Here is a 17,425-nt window from a genome sequence, read left to right on the forward strand (position 1 = left end):
GCAGATGTGTTGCAAATCTCAAAATGTATGCTCACTGCATCTGCTGCTAACTTGAATCCATGAAAATGTTTGATAATCTCATGCACCAGAGCTGACATCTTCAAAATACACATGAGCACACCAGTAATATTAGTGCCTGCCACCTGCGCTGTTCATGCCTGCCATCAATATCCACCTCACAGATGATCACCGCCATTCCACAATGGCGATTGATCACTCAACTGAAACTAAAATGGGGGCACATACAGTTATGCTACGTAACCCAAAGTCATGTTTTCAGTGCTCCGCCAAACCTCTGAAAGACATCTGTAACATCTGATGCCGTGCTTGGGCAGCTAAAACGCATGCAACATCACAGAATCCAGTAGTGTCGTTGCTATCAACCGTCACCACTTAGGCCAGCTGTTTAAAAGATATGGTAAACCGCTGAACTAATGTTACTCACTACGTAACATTACTTTGTTTCCAATACTCCCATATTGTCCGCACCCTTGCATAAGTTGTAGTTTACAACTCCCAGATAGATGATCCGGTGCAACTGCCATATATGCAACTTTCCTTGCCCCCTTTGTAATTACATGTCTTCACTTTCTTTTCTCGTTGTCACCACTTTTGTGAAGATAAAAAGGCACTTCTTCATAGTCTCAAGTTGTATTTAGTCAACTCCATAACATACAGTAGTAAAGCCGTAATTCACCTGCCATTACGCTCTGCAAATCCTTGTCCCTGCCCCATGGAACCATCACAGCCCCTACATTCTCTACTACTAAGATTCCATCATAAACAATTTACCCCATTTCCACAGCCTCATGTGAAGCTAGTAGATCCAGAGTCTGCTGTCTGTATAGACTTTGGGGTGACAAACATCACATACACAGTAATGATTTTTAGGTGGCTTCTGAGGTCTGTTATAATGTGATAGATAAAGGAAGATCGCTGAGGATGAATGTGTCACATAATATCACAGCTTAGTGCTCATTGGTTAAACCAGTAGGCACCATGAAAGGGCTGAATACCACTAGTGGCCAAGAAAATACAATGACAGAGGCTAACCTTGCAGAAAAGCACATGAGATACTTATGCAAACATTGTCAGTTGCTATCACCAACGTATAAGGCTCATTTACCTCACATTTCCCTATAAATATGCATTAGGAATTTCCTTTTCAGTTTCCTTCTGCTACCCTCCAAAAACATCTTTGTTAGAAATGGAGACTTTGGTTGGCATTCAGGTTACCCCCTGTCCAAGGAAGGACCCTCACTCTAGTCAGGGTAAGTCACACACAATCCAAATGATCCTGTGCCCACCTTCTGGTAGTGTGGCATTGAGCTGTCAGACTTTAACTTAGAAGGCAATGTGTAAAGTATTTGTGCAATAAAACATGCAATAACACAGTGCAAACACCACAAAAATACACCACCAAGGTTTAGGAAAAATATAGAATATTTATCTGAGTAGATTAAGGTCAAAACAATCAAGATTTGAAAAATACAAGTTGAAATATCGCTTTTGTAATGATAAATAGAGTCTTTAGTTCTTAAAAAGTAATAAGTGTCGCTTGCAAGCACAAAGTACCTGGTTTGCATCTAAATTATCCTCACAGGACCGTAGAGGAGGAGATGCGTGGAAAATGGGGAGGTGTGGGTTGTTTTCTCCGGGAGCGCACAGTGATACGTTGGTGCTTTTCCATGCAGTAAGGGCTTTGCATCGATTTCTGGCATGCAGGCTTGGATCCTCTTCAGGTTTTGGGGTATTTGGACTCCCCAGGGACGATGCAGAGAAATCCTGGGTGTGCAGGATGAAGTCACAGGAGCTGAGTCGATCCGGTGGGCGATACGGGGATATTTCTGCCGCACGACAGGCAATGCGTCAATTCTTCTCCCAGGAAGTAGGGCTGTGTCATTCTGGCTCGGCAATGCGTTGATCTGGTGGGCCATGCATCTCCACTCGGGGAGCCGGGCTGCGCCATTCGGTTTGGCGATGTGGTGATTTTCTCACTGCAGGGCAAGCTGTGCTTCGATTCTGTCAGGCTGTGCATCGATTTTTGCCGCACAAGGAGTTCTTTGCAGAGATGAAGCCTTTTTCTCCCTGAGATGTCAGGAAACAGGAGGCAAGCTCAATCCAAGCCCTTGGAGAGCACTTCTCAGCAGAGCCAGAGGGCAGAAAGGCAGCAGGGCAACAGCAAGGCAGCAGTCCATTACAGCAAAGCAGTCGGGTGAGTCCTTTGGGCAGCCAGGCAGCTTCTCGTAGCAGGTTGAAGGTTCTGGCTCAGAGTTCCTTTCCAAGTAGGTATCTTGTCAATAAGTGTCTGAATTGATAGGGTCAGGGACCCAGTTTACATACCCAAATGTGCCTTTGAAGTGGGGGAGACTTCAAAGAGTGGCTTAGAAGTGCACAAGGTCCCCTTTCAGTTCCATCCTGTCTGCCAGGGTCCCAGTAGGGGGTTTGGCAGTCCATTGTGTGGGGGCAGGCCACTGTCCTATGACATGTAAGTGTCAGGCCCCCCACCCTCCCAGCCCAGGAAGACCCATTCAGTATGCAGATGTGTGCAGGTGTGACTGAGCATCCTGTATTTAGGGTTGTCTGGGTGAAATGCACAAGGGAGCTGTCAATCAACCTAGCCAGATATGGATTGTAAGGCTCAGAAGGATTTAAGTGCACAGAAATGCTCACTTTCTAAAAGTGGCATTTCCAAAATAGTAATATTAAATCCAACTTCACCAGTCAGCAGGATTTTGTATTACCATTCTGGTTATACTACATATGACCCTGTTACTCCTTCCAGATCAGAGTTTCTTTTACTATCAGGACATATAAACTACACAGATATATGTCCTGCCTTTTATCTACTTAGCACCCTGTCTTATGGGTTATATGGGCCTGCCTTAGGGATGACTTACATGTAGAAAAAGGGGAGTTTAAGGCTTTGCAAGTACTTTTAAATGCCAAGTCGAATTGGCAGTGAAACTGCACACACAGGCCTTGCAATGGCAGGCCTGAGACATGGTTAAGGGGCTACGGATGTGGGTGGCACAATAAGTGCTGCAGGCCACTTGTAGCATTTAATCTACAGGCCTTGGGCACATGTAGTGTAATTTACTAGGGACTTATAAGTAAATTAAATAAGCCAATTGGGAATGAGCCAATGCCACCATGTATTAACCTCTTAGCTGCTGGGCCTTTTCCCCCCCAGTGCTGAGCCCTTTTTTGGCTATTTGGGGTAGTTCGCGCTTATGGCTTCATAACTTTTTGTCCACATAAGCTAACCACGCCAAATTTGCGTCCTTTTTTTCCAACATCCTAGGGATTCTAATGGTACCCAGAGTTTGTGGTTTCCCCTGGAGGAGACCAAGAAAATAGCCAAAATACAGTGAAAATTTCGTTTTTTCCAAAAAAATGGGAAAAAAGGGCAGCCGAAGAAGGCTTGTGGTTTTTCCCTGAAAATGCCATCAACAAAGGGTTTCTGGTGCTGAAATCACTATCTTCCCACCTTTCAGGAACGGGCAGACTTGAATCGGAAAACCACATTTTCCAACACAAATTTGGCATTTTACTGGGACATACCCCATTTTTACTATTTTTGGTGCTTTCAACCTCCTTCCAGTTAGTGACAGGAATGGGTGTGAAACCAATGCTGGATCCCGGAAAGCTAAACATTTCTGAAAACTAGACAAAATTCTGAATTCAGCAAGGGGTCATTTGTGTAGATCCTACAAGGTTTTCCTACAGAAAATAACAGCTGAAATAAAAAAATATTGAAATTGAGCTGAAAACAACAGCCATTTTTCTTTATGTTTTACTCTGTAACTTTTTCCTGCGATGTCAGATTTCTGAAAGCAATATACCGTTTTGTCTGCTGGACTCTTCTGGTTGCGGGGATATAAAGGGCTTATAGGTTCATCAAGAACCCTAGGTACCCAGAGCCAATAAATGAGGTGCACCCTGCAGTTGGTTTTCATTCTATACTGGGTATACAGCAATTCATTTGCTGAAATATCAAGAGTGAAAAAGAGGTATCAAGAAAACCTTTGCATTTCCAAAATGGGATCAAGATAAGGTTTTGAGGAGCAGTGGTTATTTGCACATCTCTGAATTCCGAGGTGCCCATACTAGCATGTGAATTGCAGGGCATTTCTCAAATAGACGTCTTTTTTACACACTCTCTTATATTTGGAAGGAAAAAATGTAGAGAAAGATAAGGGGCAATAACACTTGTTTTGCTATTCTATGTTCCCCCAAGTCTCCCGATAAAAATGATACCTCACTTGTGTGGGTAGGCCTAGCGCCCGCGACAGGAAATGCCCCAAAACACAACGTGGACACATCCCATTTTTTGACAAAATACAGAGCTGTTTTTTGCAAAGTGCCTACCTGTAGATTATGGCCTCTAGCTCAGCCGGCACATAGGGAAACCTACCAAACCTGTACATTTTTGAAAACTAGAGACCTAGGGGAATCCAAGATGGGGTGACTCGCGGGGCTCTGACCAGGTTCTGTTACCCAGAATCCTTTGCAAACCTCAAAGAGTGGCTAAAAAAACAAGTTTTCCTCACATTTCGATGACAGAAAGTTCTGGAATCTGAGAGGAGCCTCAAATTTCCTTCCACCCAGCGTCCCCCCAAGTCTCCCGATAAAAATGATACCTCACTTGTGTGGGTAGGCCTAGCGCCCGCGACAGGAAATGCCCCAAAACACAACGTGGACACATCACAGAAAACAGAGCTGTTTTTTGCAAAGTGCCTACATGTAGATTTTGGCCTCTAGCTCAGCCGGCACCTAGGGAAACCTACCAAACCTGTACATTTTTGAAAACTAGAGACCTAGGGGAATCCAAGATGGGGTGACTCGCGGGGCTCTGACCAGGTTCTGTTACCCAGAATCCTTTGCAAACCTCAAAAAGTGGCTAAAAAAACAAGTTTTCCTCACATTTCGATGACAGAAAGTTCTGGAATCTGAGAGGAGCCTCAAATTTCCTTCCACCCAGCGTCCCCCCAAGTCTCCCGATAAAAATGATACCTCACTTGTGTGGGTAGGCCTAGCGCCCGCGACAGGAAATGCCCCAAAACACAACGTGGACACATCACAGAAAACAGAGCTGTTTTTTGCAAAGTGCCTACCTGTAGATTATGGCCTCTAGCTCAGCCGGCACATAGGGAAACCTACCAAACCTGTACATTTTTGAAAACTAGAGACCTAGGGGAATCCAAGATGGGGTGACTCGCGGGGCTCTGACCAGGTTCTGTTACCCAGAATCCTTTGCAAACCACAAAAAGTGGCTAAAAAAACAAGTTTTCCTCACATTTCGGTGACAGAAAGTTCTGGAATCTGAGAGGAGCCTCAAATTTCCTTCCACCCAGCGTCCCCCCAAGTCTCCCGATAAAAATGATACCTCACTTGTGTGGGTAGGCCTAGCGCCCGCAACAGGAATTGCCCCAAAACACAACGTGGACACATCACAGAAAACAGAGCTGTTTTTTGCAAAGTGCCTACCTGTAGATTTTGGCCTCTAGCTCAGCCGGCACCTAGGGAAACCTACCAAACCTGTACATTTCTGAAAACTAGAGACCTAGGGGAATCCAAGATGGGGTGACTCGCGGGGCTCTGACCAGGTTCTGTTACCCAGACTCCTTTGCAAACCTCAAAAAGTGGCTAAAAAAACAAGTTTTCCTCACATTTCGGTGACAGAAAGTTCTGGAATCTGAGAGGAGCCTCATATTTCCTTCCACCCAGCGTCCCCCCAAGTCTCCCGATAAAAATGATACCTCACTTGTGTGGGTAGGCCTAGCGCCCGCGACAGGAAATGCCCCAAAACACAACGTGGACACATCACAGAAAACAGAGCTGTTTTTTGCAAAGTGCCTACCTGTAGATTTTGGCCTCTAGCTCAGCCGGCACCTAGGGAAACCTACCAAACCTGTACATTTTTGAAAACTAGAGACCTAGGGGAATCCAAGATGGGGTGACTCGCGGGGCTCTGACCAGGTTCTGTTACCCAGAATCCTTTGCAAACCTCAAAAAGTGGCTAAAAAAACAAGTTTTCCTCACATTTCGGTGACAGAAAGTTCTGGAATCTGAGAGGAGCCTCAAATTTCCTTCCACCCAGCGTCCCCCCAAGTCTCCCAATAAAAATGATACCTCACTTGTGTGGGTAGGCCTAGCGCCCGCGACAGGAAATGCCCCAAAACACAACGTGGACACATCACAGAAAACAGAGCTGTTTTTTGCAAAGTGCCTACATGTAGATTTTGGCCTCTAGCTCAGCCGGCACCTAGGGAAACCTACCAAACCTGTACATTTTTGAAAACTAGAGACCTAGGGGAATCCAAGATGGGGTGACTCGCGGGGCTCTGACCAGGTTCTGTTACCCAGAATCCTTTGCAAACCTCAAAAAGTGGCTAAAAAAACAAGTTTTCCTCACATTTCGGTGACAGAAAGTTCTGGAATCTGAGAGGAGCCTCAAATTTCCTTCCACCCAGCGTCCCCCCAAGTCTCCCGATAAAAATGATACCTCACTTGTGTGGGTAGGCCTAGCGCCCGCGACAGGAAATGCCCCAAAACACAACGTGGACACATCACAGAAAACAGAGCTGTTTTTTGCAAAGTGCCTACCTGTAGATTTTGGCCTCTAGCTCAGCCGGCACCTAGGGAAACCTACCAAACCTGTACATTTTTGAAAACTAGAGACCTAGGGGAATCCAAGATGGGGTGACTCGCGGGGCTCTGACCAGGTTCTGTTACCCAGAATCCTTTGCAAACCTCAAAAAGTGGCTAAAAAAACAAGTTTTCCTCACATTTCGGTGACAGAAAGTTCTGGAATCTGAGAGGAGCCTCAAATTTCCTTCCACCCAGCGTCCCCCCAAGTCTCCCGATAAAAATGATACCTCACTTGTGTGGGTAGGCCTAGCGCCCGCGACAGGAAATGCCCCAAAACACAACGTGGACACATCACAGAAAACAGAGCTGTTTTTTGCAAAGTGCCTACCTGTAGATTTTGGCCTCTAGCTCAGCCGGCACCTAGGGAAACCTACCAAACCTGTACATTTTTGAAAACTAGAGACCTAGGGGAATCCAAGATGGGGTGACTCGTGGGGCTCTGACCAGGTTCTGTTACCCAGAATCCTTTGCAAACCTCAAAAAGTGGCTAAAAAAACAAGTTTTCCTCACATTTCGATGACAGAAAGTTCTGGAATCTGAGAGGAGCCTCAAATTTCCTTCCACCCAGCGTCCCCCCAAGTCTCCCGATAAAAATGATACCTCACTTGTGTGGGTAGGCCTAGCGCCCGCGACAGGAAATGCCCCAAAACACAACGTGGACACATCACAGAAAACAGAGCTGTTTTTTGCAAAGTGCCTACCTGTAGATTTTGGCCTCTAGCTCAGACGGCACCTAGGGAAACCTACCAAACCTGTACATTTTTGAAAACTAGAGACCTAGGGGAATCCAAGATGGGGTGACTCGCGGGGCTCTGACCAGGTTCTGTTACCCAGAATCCTTTGCAAACCTCAAAAAGTAGCTAAAAAAACAAGTTTTCCTCACATTTCGATGACAGAAAGTTCTGGAATCTGAGAGGAGCCTCAAATTTCCTTCCACCCAGCGTCCCCCCAAGTCTCCCGATAAAAACGATACCTCACTTGTGTGGGTAGGCCTAGCGCCCGCGACAGGAATGGATCACACAAGGGTCAATGGTAGTCCTTGCTTGAGGTCTACTGTTAACCCTGGAGTGATTCATTCCTGAAGCAGGCACTAGGCGCAGGCACACAAGCGGGGTTGTGTTTTTATCAGGACAAGTGGGGAAACACTGGGTGGTAGGAATTTTGAGGATCCCTGCAGATCCCTGGACTTCTGCTCATTGGAATGCAAGGAAAATGTGTTTTTTAAACACATAATGTAATTTCAAGGGGATTCTGGGTGAAGGAAAACTGGTGAAAGCCATGCAAGTCCTGCACCCTTGGTCTCCCCTGGTACTAGTTTGTTAAAGTTAACCCACCACTCACACTGGTTGGTTTTAGCACCTCCAGAAATTATGGTTTTAAAGCATGATTACTTATCAAAGTATCTGAATGTTGAAACCAAGCCTTCTGAAGGTGGGCCATAAAGCCGCGTCCAGGCACCAACCTCTTTATGGTCCATTCACACGCCATTCACGCACAACAAACAACTCTTTCATATCGCCAGCCACGGGCCCAATCCAATCAATCACTCCACTCACATTAACTTACCGCTGCCAGACAAGGGCCCATCACATTCACACGCCACAGAACGGATTAAGTTTGACTACATTTTACCACCTGTCAAGTAACTGCCTCCTTCTTCCTTAACATTACCAAATGCATGCGTAACAAACCTTTACTAATGACTCCTGTGACAGCCACCTGAGGCTCAGGAAGACATGTTTTTCATGCGCCTTTAGCGCACTCTCTGTGCTAAATCCAACTCCTTCCAGTTTGTGGATGCAAGTTGGGGGTGTCCGAGTATGCCGTACAAAGCGATTCCTCGAACTGAGTGAGCATATCTACCTTTGAAACTAAGGGAGACATGCTGGGGATTTCTCATGCTGTTACCTAAAGAGAAGGTCATAGGCTACCTGCCTCCTTCTTCCTTAACATTACCAAATGCATGCGTAACAAACCTTTACTAATGACTCCTGTGACAGCCACCTGAGGCTCAGGAAGACATGTTTTTCATGCGCCTTTAGCGCAATCTCTGTGCTAAATCCAACTCCTTCCAGTTTGTGGATGCAAGTTGGGGGTGTCCGAGTATGCCGTACAAAGCGATTCCTCGAACTGAGTGAGCATATCTACCTTTGAAACTAAGGGAGACATGCTGGGGATTTTTCATGATGTTCCCTAAAGAGAAGGTCATAGGCTATGGAAAAGGGTAGTGTTTGGTACATAGGGGAGTCCATGAGAACGTAGCATATGTCCCAGCCAACATTATGTGCAGTGATGTGACTATAATGCACTTATACAGCAAACTGAACATCTACTAAGTTCTGATGGAGGATGAACATGAAAAGCAGGTCAAACACTGACCTATACAAGTCATTCTCCTTTAGTGCTGGGATGGCACCAATGGGTTTGAATCCATAGGTGTAGATGATGTACATCTGTACTACCTTTACTATCTGCCTTCTACCTGTGCAATAACCCTGTGAAGGCACTCCTACCATAAGCTTTCCTTACCCATCCATGTCTCTGTTCTCATCAGAGTCCTGGCTAATCCTGTATAATAGCCAAGTGAACCTATACTAGTTTGTGGAAGCAAGTTGGGGGCTTCCAAGTATGCCCTACAAAGTGATTTCTCGAACTGAGAGAGCATATCTACCGTTGAAAGTAAGGAAGACATGCAGGTGAAGAAAGGGTACTCCGTGGCAATGTGGCATATGTTCTGTCTACTAGTATATGCAGTAGGGGGAAGAAAATGCATGTTAATTGAACAGAACACCGACCACGCCAAAAGGAAGTCCATGATGAAGTAAAATTCTGTGGCTCCTTGCCTAACGAAGCAGTGGCCCATGGACGTTCGGTATCCATGCACTGCCACTGAAAGGATTACCCAACAGCAGCTCAACCTCAGTCGATTTCCCAGAACTTTGCTTTAGTATGATACAACGTAAAGCAAGTAGGGATACAGAGGCCTGGTTGTGATGGACACTGGGGACAGTAATACCGACTCTCCTGCCGCTTTCCATGCTTTGAGCACACTTTACAGCGACGACATGGGCGATCCTTTTTGGGTGTTTTAGGTATGCGATCAGCAAAGTGTCGCTCCTGCAGCCTTGCCACATCCTCCAGAACATATGAGGTGGAGGCTGCTGCTTCTTCAGTAACAGCAGTGAGGCTTTCAATTACAGACAACTGGAAGTCAAGGAAAGTCATGAGTCTTCCTGTTGTTGTCTGACGGTAAACAACATACGCATTATATGTTGCCATCTGAATCAGGTGGGTAAACAGTTTCTTGTACCAAGTGCGAGTTTTACGACACGCATTGTATGGTTGAAGAACCTGGTCGTTCTTGTCCACTCCACCCATGTACTTATTGTAATCAAGTATACAGATGGGCTTGTGGACTTCGGCCATCTGACCCCAAACCGTGATGGGAGAAGTGCTCTCATCATGAATTGTAGTGAGCACGTATACATCACGTCTATCTAGGAACTTGACTGCGAGCAGTTCGTTAGAACGCAATGCAGTACTCTGTGATTTCTGGAGCTTCTTGCAAACAAGCTCCCGCGGGAATCCTTTGCGGTTACAACGAACTGTACCGCAGGCCACAGTGCCAGCTTTGTAGAGCTCACTGAAAAGCTCTACTCCTGTATAGAAATTGTCCACATAAAGGTTATAACCTTTGTGAAGAAGTGGATGGACAAGTTCCCATACAATCTTACCTGTGACCCCTAACGTGGGAGGGCAACCTACAGGGTTTAGGGTAGAATCCTTCCCTGTATACACTCTCAGGCTGTACACATAGCCAGTAGAGCTCTCACACAGCATGTACAGCTTTATGCCATAGCGAGCTCTTTTGCTCGCAATGTACTGTCTGAAAAGCAGCCGTCCTTTGTACAGGATCAAGGACTCATCGACTGCTATATTCTTTCCAGGAGTATAGATCTCTGGAAACCTGGCAGACAAATGTTCCACGACAGGCCGAATTTTGAACAACCTGTCATGATCTGGATGGTCCCGGGGCAATGCAGCAGAATTGTCATTGAAATGCAGCATGCGCTGCAGTAGCAAAAAACGATCTCTGCTCATGTATGGTGCGAAGATGGGAGTTACCCAAACCGTGCGAGTCGTCCAGTAGGACTGCAAGGTGGGTTTCTGTACTAACCCCATTTTGAGGGTAAGGCCCAAAAATATCTTCAACTCCGCCAGCGAAGTGGGAGTCCACTGGCGTGCCCTAGAACGGGGCCCTAGAGTGCCTCCGCGCTCCCTCAGAAATTGGTCTGCACGCAAATTTGTTTGCTGCACAACTTTCTGAAGAAAGTCAACATCCAAAAACAGATAGATGTAGTCGACTGGCAAAAAGTTAGCTGTATCGACTTTACATCCAGCGTCACCAGTAAAAGGTGGAATTTGGGGCTGAACCAAACAGGGGGGCTGCCAAGAGAGCACTCGTTCTGTGCTTGCGGCAGCAAGCACGTGCTCTCTGGGTTCGGCTAACCCAATGTGGTCCCGCTGCCCAGAATGTGCTTGCGAAGGGACAGCACGGATGTCGTCATTGTCTCCTTCAGACTCACTGGAAGAGGTGTCGTCAGATGGGACTCCGCCGACTGAAAAATCACTCCCAGAATCTGCCCCATTGTCCTCTCCCTCAGATGCTGTCTCAGTGTCTGCTGTCTCAGTCTCTGAGCCTACATCAGAACTGTCCTCCATAACCCGAGCTAGGGCTTGATCAGCAGTCATCCAACGAGACGCCATCTCTGCAACTGGCTAAACTGTCCCTCTAAATTACTATCCTACGTAGAAGGCAGATAGTCACAAAATTGCTTGTTGGTATGTTTGTTGTGTACAACAGGAAATGTCGTCACCTTACCTTCGCTTCTTCTCCAATTCTGCAGATTCTCTGAAAACACTGAAAAAAACAAAAAAAGAATGTATTACTTCACCTTACCACACACCCTGTGCAACAGTCATTTTTGGTGCTCCGCCTCCCATTACCTCCTCTTCTAATTCCCTCAGTACTATCCAGCAAAACTGCCACTACAGAAAAGACATGCATGCATGCATATTGTGTGTATATATATATATATATATATATATATATAATAATATATATATATTTATATGTTTAGAAACAAAGTGGTTGAAGGGTTGCTGGGCGGCACACTTCACTGCCGGTGCCCAGTGACAGGGAAGACCAATCTAGAAATTATCTAATGCCGAAAAATTTCACCGCACTCCATGAAGTACAAATAAACGTGTATTTTATTGCAGTCAATAACCACCAACGTGTTTCAACTCACCAAGGAGTCTTGATCACGGTCCTCGTGGAGTGCGGTGAAATTGTTCACCATTATAAAACAACACACACAAGAATAACAAGCATTTACAATGCAATGGGTCTCGCATCTGCTCGAGTTAGAGCTATTAGCGTTATAAACTCCTAACCCAACTTTTCTTGCCACATAAATTGATAATTTAAAGTTAAACTCTTTCACATAAGAGAGCCGATTCACAGCGCCATGGCCACCATGAGCATCATGTGAAGAGTTACACAAAAGGAAAAGAAGTTCGCTCGCAGTTAAACGTAACAGCAAAAGTGCAATTAGCCATGTACCAGGGGCGATGGCCAAGGCGGTAGCAAAACCTCCCCAAGGAGGGACAAAGGTAAATCATTTTCCAATGCATCAAAGGAGTGGTAGTGATGGGCGTGAGGTGGGCGTTGTTAGAAGCCCAGATACACACCAACAAGTCAGAAAAGCAGCACATGGACGCTGCAATGCTTGTCCTGAAAAAAATATATATATCTATCTATATATATATATATATATATATATATATCTATATAGATATATATATATCTATATAGATATATATATCTATATAGATATATATATGTGTATACATATATACACATATATATGAGACTCATGTCACAAATCTTTTTCTTTTTATACATGTGTGCTTGCCCTCGGCAAAGCACACATGTATAAAAAAAAAAATGGCCCCATTGATGGTCACCCTAAGGGCTGACCACCAACAATTTGTTTTTTTTTGTTTTTTTTTACCCTGGGGGGGCGATCGGCCTCCCCAGGCAAAACTACGTTTTTTTTTTTTTCCCTGGGGTCGGCCCGTGTTCCAAGGGCCGACCCCGCCATTTTTTTTTTCTTTTTTTTATTTCTTTTTTTTGTGGGGGGCGCGATCGCCCCCCAAAACAGTATAAATAATTAAAATATTGCCGGGGGGGGGGGTGGCCCTTTTACGAGGGGGCTGACCCCCCCAAAGAAGATCCCTGGTGCCTAGTGGTGTTTCCTGGCCGTGGATCGCAGCTGCGCTGCGATCCACGGCCAGGAAACGGTGCCAGGGAGGCATCGATGGAAAGGGGAGAGCCTCCCCTTTCCATCGATGCCTCCCTGGCATCTGGGGAGGCCGTTTTGGCCTTTTTTTCCCCACCGGAGAAGGAAAGAACGCTTACCTCCGTCTCTCCTTCTCCGGTGGGGAAAAAATGTGACGTCAGCGCGCCTCGCGGCGCGCTGACGTCATAAGGGGGCGGGAGGGGGGTGGGATGGAAACGCGGAAGCTCTTCCGCGTCTCCTACGGTGAAAAAAAAAAAAAAAAAAATCCTCCGGTGCATTGCACCGGAGGATTTTTAACCCCCTCCCTGGTGTCGGCCACTGGTCGTGACCCGCACCAGGGAGGGAGTGTGGGCGTCGGCCAGTGGCCGACGCCCGCATTTAACGGGTTAAGGGAGAGAGCATATGCACTTTAGCACTGGTTAGCAGAGGTAAAATGCACAGAGTCCTAAAACCAGCATAAATAGTGTCAAAAAGTGGAGGGAGCAGGCAAAAAGTTAAAGGTGATCACCCTAAGGCTGTCAAGTCTAACAATCTTCGATTCAACAAATTACAAAGGACATTTAAACCCTAGCATTCATTTGATTTATGAGCTAGCCCATCTTTGCATTTGGAAACTGAAATCAACCTTCTGATAATTCAAGATTCTAATTGCATCTGGGGAACTCAAGGCATTATAGAAGAAAATAAATAGGAGCAGATTTCCAAATGAAATCATATGTGGTTAACCGAATGCCAAGGCTGGGACTTGGGCAGTATAGGATGAGGCTGGTACGATATGTAATGTAAAGCTCTGTAATACAAACTCAAGAAGAAATGGAAAACTTCTCCTGCAAGACAAGAAACAGTCGACTGCAGGGCTAACAATCGAAACTGGTTTAAAATGAAGAAAGAACTTCGTAATTGGCAGGTTGGCAGAGTTTATAGAAGCAGCCAGTAAAAAAGACAGAAGCAAAGTCTTGCCTCATGATTACAAAAGGCACAGCAAATTATCAAGATCAAATTTATGGAAATATACCAGTAGGCAGGTGTGTGTAATACTATAAAGGTGTTTTCTATGATCACAAAATCATGCCGAAGCAGGAATGACAGGAAGATTAGTTGATCATAACCATGCATGAAGATAGAGAGCTACATGCAGAAGACTTGTTCATCAGGCTCAGAAATGAATGATTAATTATTAAATTGGTGAACAATAAAGCACCAGGCCCCATCATGATTCCTCTTGAATATTTTCACCATTTAGAGAGAAAGGTGGATTCCACTCTTAGCAACAATATTTAAAGTAATCATCACAGTCTAAAAACTGCCAACCTCATGGCATAAGAACATAGTCATACCAATTTACAATAAAGGAGGGTTGCAAATGCAATACCAGGTCCTACTGGCCAAATAATCTCCTCAAAATAGATCACTTGTGAAATTGGATAGAAGAGGGAGGCATATTGAATCTGTAAAATGGTGTATTCAAGTAAAGGCCTTTCCATTGTAGACCAAGTCTCTCCTCCTTGGCATGTTTGGCGTTTCCCCACGGAAACTTGGCTTTCCTTCCACCTTAACAAATCAGGACTGGGAAGTGTTTGGTCTAGACTATTATAAACACCTTGCAGTGGCTTCAATTTGGTTGGATACCTTTGGGAGTTCAGAGAGAAGTTTATGCCTTACCAAACACATTCAAATTATGAGTATTCCTTGGCTCACTGTGTCCAGAGGAGGCCGGATTTGTATGGGCCGAAACATGTCAACAAGCTTAGTAGGAGCCCTAACTACAAAGTTATAATTCTGAGAGACTAATACAAGCCAGGTTATTTGGAAGCATTGGGCCTGTACACTCTGGAATGGATGGGACCACCTTGGGTGGATTTTGCATCCATATGATTGGTTGGAACCACTGCATTGTTTAATTTGGGAAGCCAGAAGGAAGCTTGAAAAACTGTTGTGTTGTTATTCATGTATGAAGTATGAGATTTTATATGTTAGGTCTTTAATGTGATAATGTGAAATAAATTACACCAGGTGTTGATGGTGTCACAGCACAAAAATGTGCAGCTTGTTTTGAAGACATATGGAAAATTGTTGCAAAAAAAATACATGTTTTTCCAATTATAATTTAGGAATCATTGTTGAAAGAATTAGATAGAATTGACCCCCTTTTTCCATTTTATTGCTTGACCTAATAGTTATTAGCCCAGGGATTGCGGGTTACATGGGCATAGCCCTTCTTTGATGACATCAAGTCCTCTTAATGTTCAATCTAGTTGAAAAGTTCATTGTAAAAAATAGGAAAATCAATATACCTGTCTTTATTACTTTAGAAGCCACAGAATTCTGTGTCAAAAATGGGAAAATAGGGGATGGAACTAATCTTGAGGTCAATGATAATGAAGTTGCACACTAACAATATAGCACATGTCAGATTTGGCATGAATGGCGATTTGTGAAGTAGTATGACATGTAGCTGCAGCATAAAGAAAGGTTGCCTCCTGGCCCGGCACTACGTGTCGAATATAACAACGACATCTATCAGGCAATGTACAATGCAACGGAAGATGTTGCTAGAATCGGCAAAGAAAATATTCGGATTCTGTATTACGTGGACAACTGCGCTTTTAGCTACAATTTCAAAAGGCACGAGGCCTTCATTAGAAGTGGTCGAGATCTAGAGTACTGAGAGAGCGTAGCTTATATAATCTATATTAACATGAAATGTGTATGAACTAATGTATAATAATGCCGCCTAGAAACTGTATTAATGTATTTTGCTAAAACGTGCGCTTGAAATGTGCTCACGGGGAGTGGCCGCCAATACATACGGGGACTAATAAAAATGACTAATAATGTTGAAATGTTATGTTATGATATGATTTTACACTAATAATAATAGTTATATGTAAAGGTTTTGCTAATGAATCACTAGGCCTTAGTTAGCATGAGTCGAGGCCTAACTGCCTGGCTCTCACATTAAATATGTTTTTCTAACGTGCAGTGTGCTGACTTGCTGAAGGACATGAACTCTTGTTTTTCTCCAAACTTGAAGCTGAATTTTCTGTAGTAGATCCGTTCTCATGAAATTCGACTTGCTTGTAGAAAGATTTTAACTGAATGCAACACTGTAGACCAGTCGTAGGTACAAGGTCGCCTGAACCGGTAAAGGCAATGGAGCCACTGACCGAAGATGTGCAAAGGACCACAAGACTATGAAATCATACCGGACACTCCACCCGCTAAAGACATCAGTCATAAGGACCAATAAAATACGTGAGAACTGTTATGGGGTGACAAATTCGATGAGCTAATGTGAAGTTAATTGGTTAAAGATAGTGGGGTGCAACCCCTTGTCCAACCAAATTTTAGGGGAATGTGCAACGAAAAGGGGATAAAAACCCTTGACACCAGGAAGTAGAGGAGACTAGAGAACAGGAGAACTAGATAGAGTGATGGGAGATGCTGATGCAATTTGCTATGATCCAGAGACTTTGTCACTTTACTTAGTGACTTGCTAATTTTACTTAGAACCATCCTTCCCCTTAGATTGCCCATTTACACTTCACCTCCTTATGAGGGAAGTGCCCACTTTTACCCGGTTGCTGAGTTCCTGACTGATGATGAATCAACTGATGTCCTGAGGACGAAGACCGAACCTGAGTGCTGACCCAAAAGACGGAGGGTAACTATAGGACAATTAAATTGTGATTGTCTGTTTGCTTTTCCTTTCTAGGTACCAACTGCTTCTTTTGACAGAGACCAAAGCTAGAAGTTTTCCAAATTGGTGTTACTAAATTGTTTTGCATGAAGCCCAACATGCCAATGCTAATTCGAGGTTATGAGAGGGGTTCACTAAACTGACGCAAATAGACAAATAACCAAATCTATGCTTTGTTGAATAACGTGATGATGATACTCTGCTAAAATAACCTATGCTGACGCCATGTTATATTCTAATGTTTGTGATTCTTGCTTTGATGAAATCTTATCAGAGTTGCCATATTGTGACTATGCTAATGTGTTTCTTGGTTTTGAGACTAATAAACTTGCTAGTAGAATTGTAATCAATAGGGAATAAACTTCACAAAATCATATTATTCTGGTGTGGTTATTTATGACTGAAAGGTCATGGTGTTTCCTGAGTTTAATTAAATGTTATTGACAAAGGTGAATTGCATTGTTTTAATAAATATTGATGACGTTATTGACGTATTGATTGACATGTTGATTAGCTATCTCGTCCTAAGGTGTCTTCAATCAGGGTCAAAACATTAATTGGCCTAAAACGAGTCCCAAAGTGAATAAATTAATCAAAAAGGGACGCGTTAACAGTTATGGTAGCAGAGCGACGGTTTAGGCCCTTTGGGGCCGTAGGACGGAGGATTATTGTTTTAAATTGTTTTTCGAGATAATGCAAATTGGAG

This window comes from Pleurodeles waltl, chromosome 1_2 (genome assembly GCF_031143425.1).
Source record: "Pleurodeles waltl isolate 20211129_DDA chromosome 1_2, aPleWal1.hap1.20221129, whole genome shotgun sequence".
Taxonomy (NCBI): domain Eukaryota; kingdom Metazoa; phylum Chordata; class Amphibia; order Caudata; family Salamandridae; genus Pleurodeles; species Pleurodeles waltl.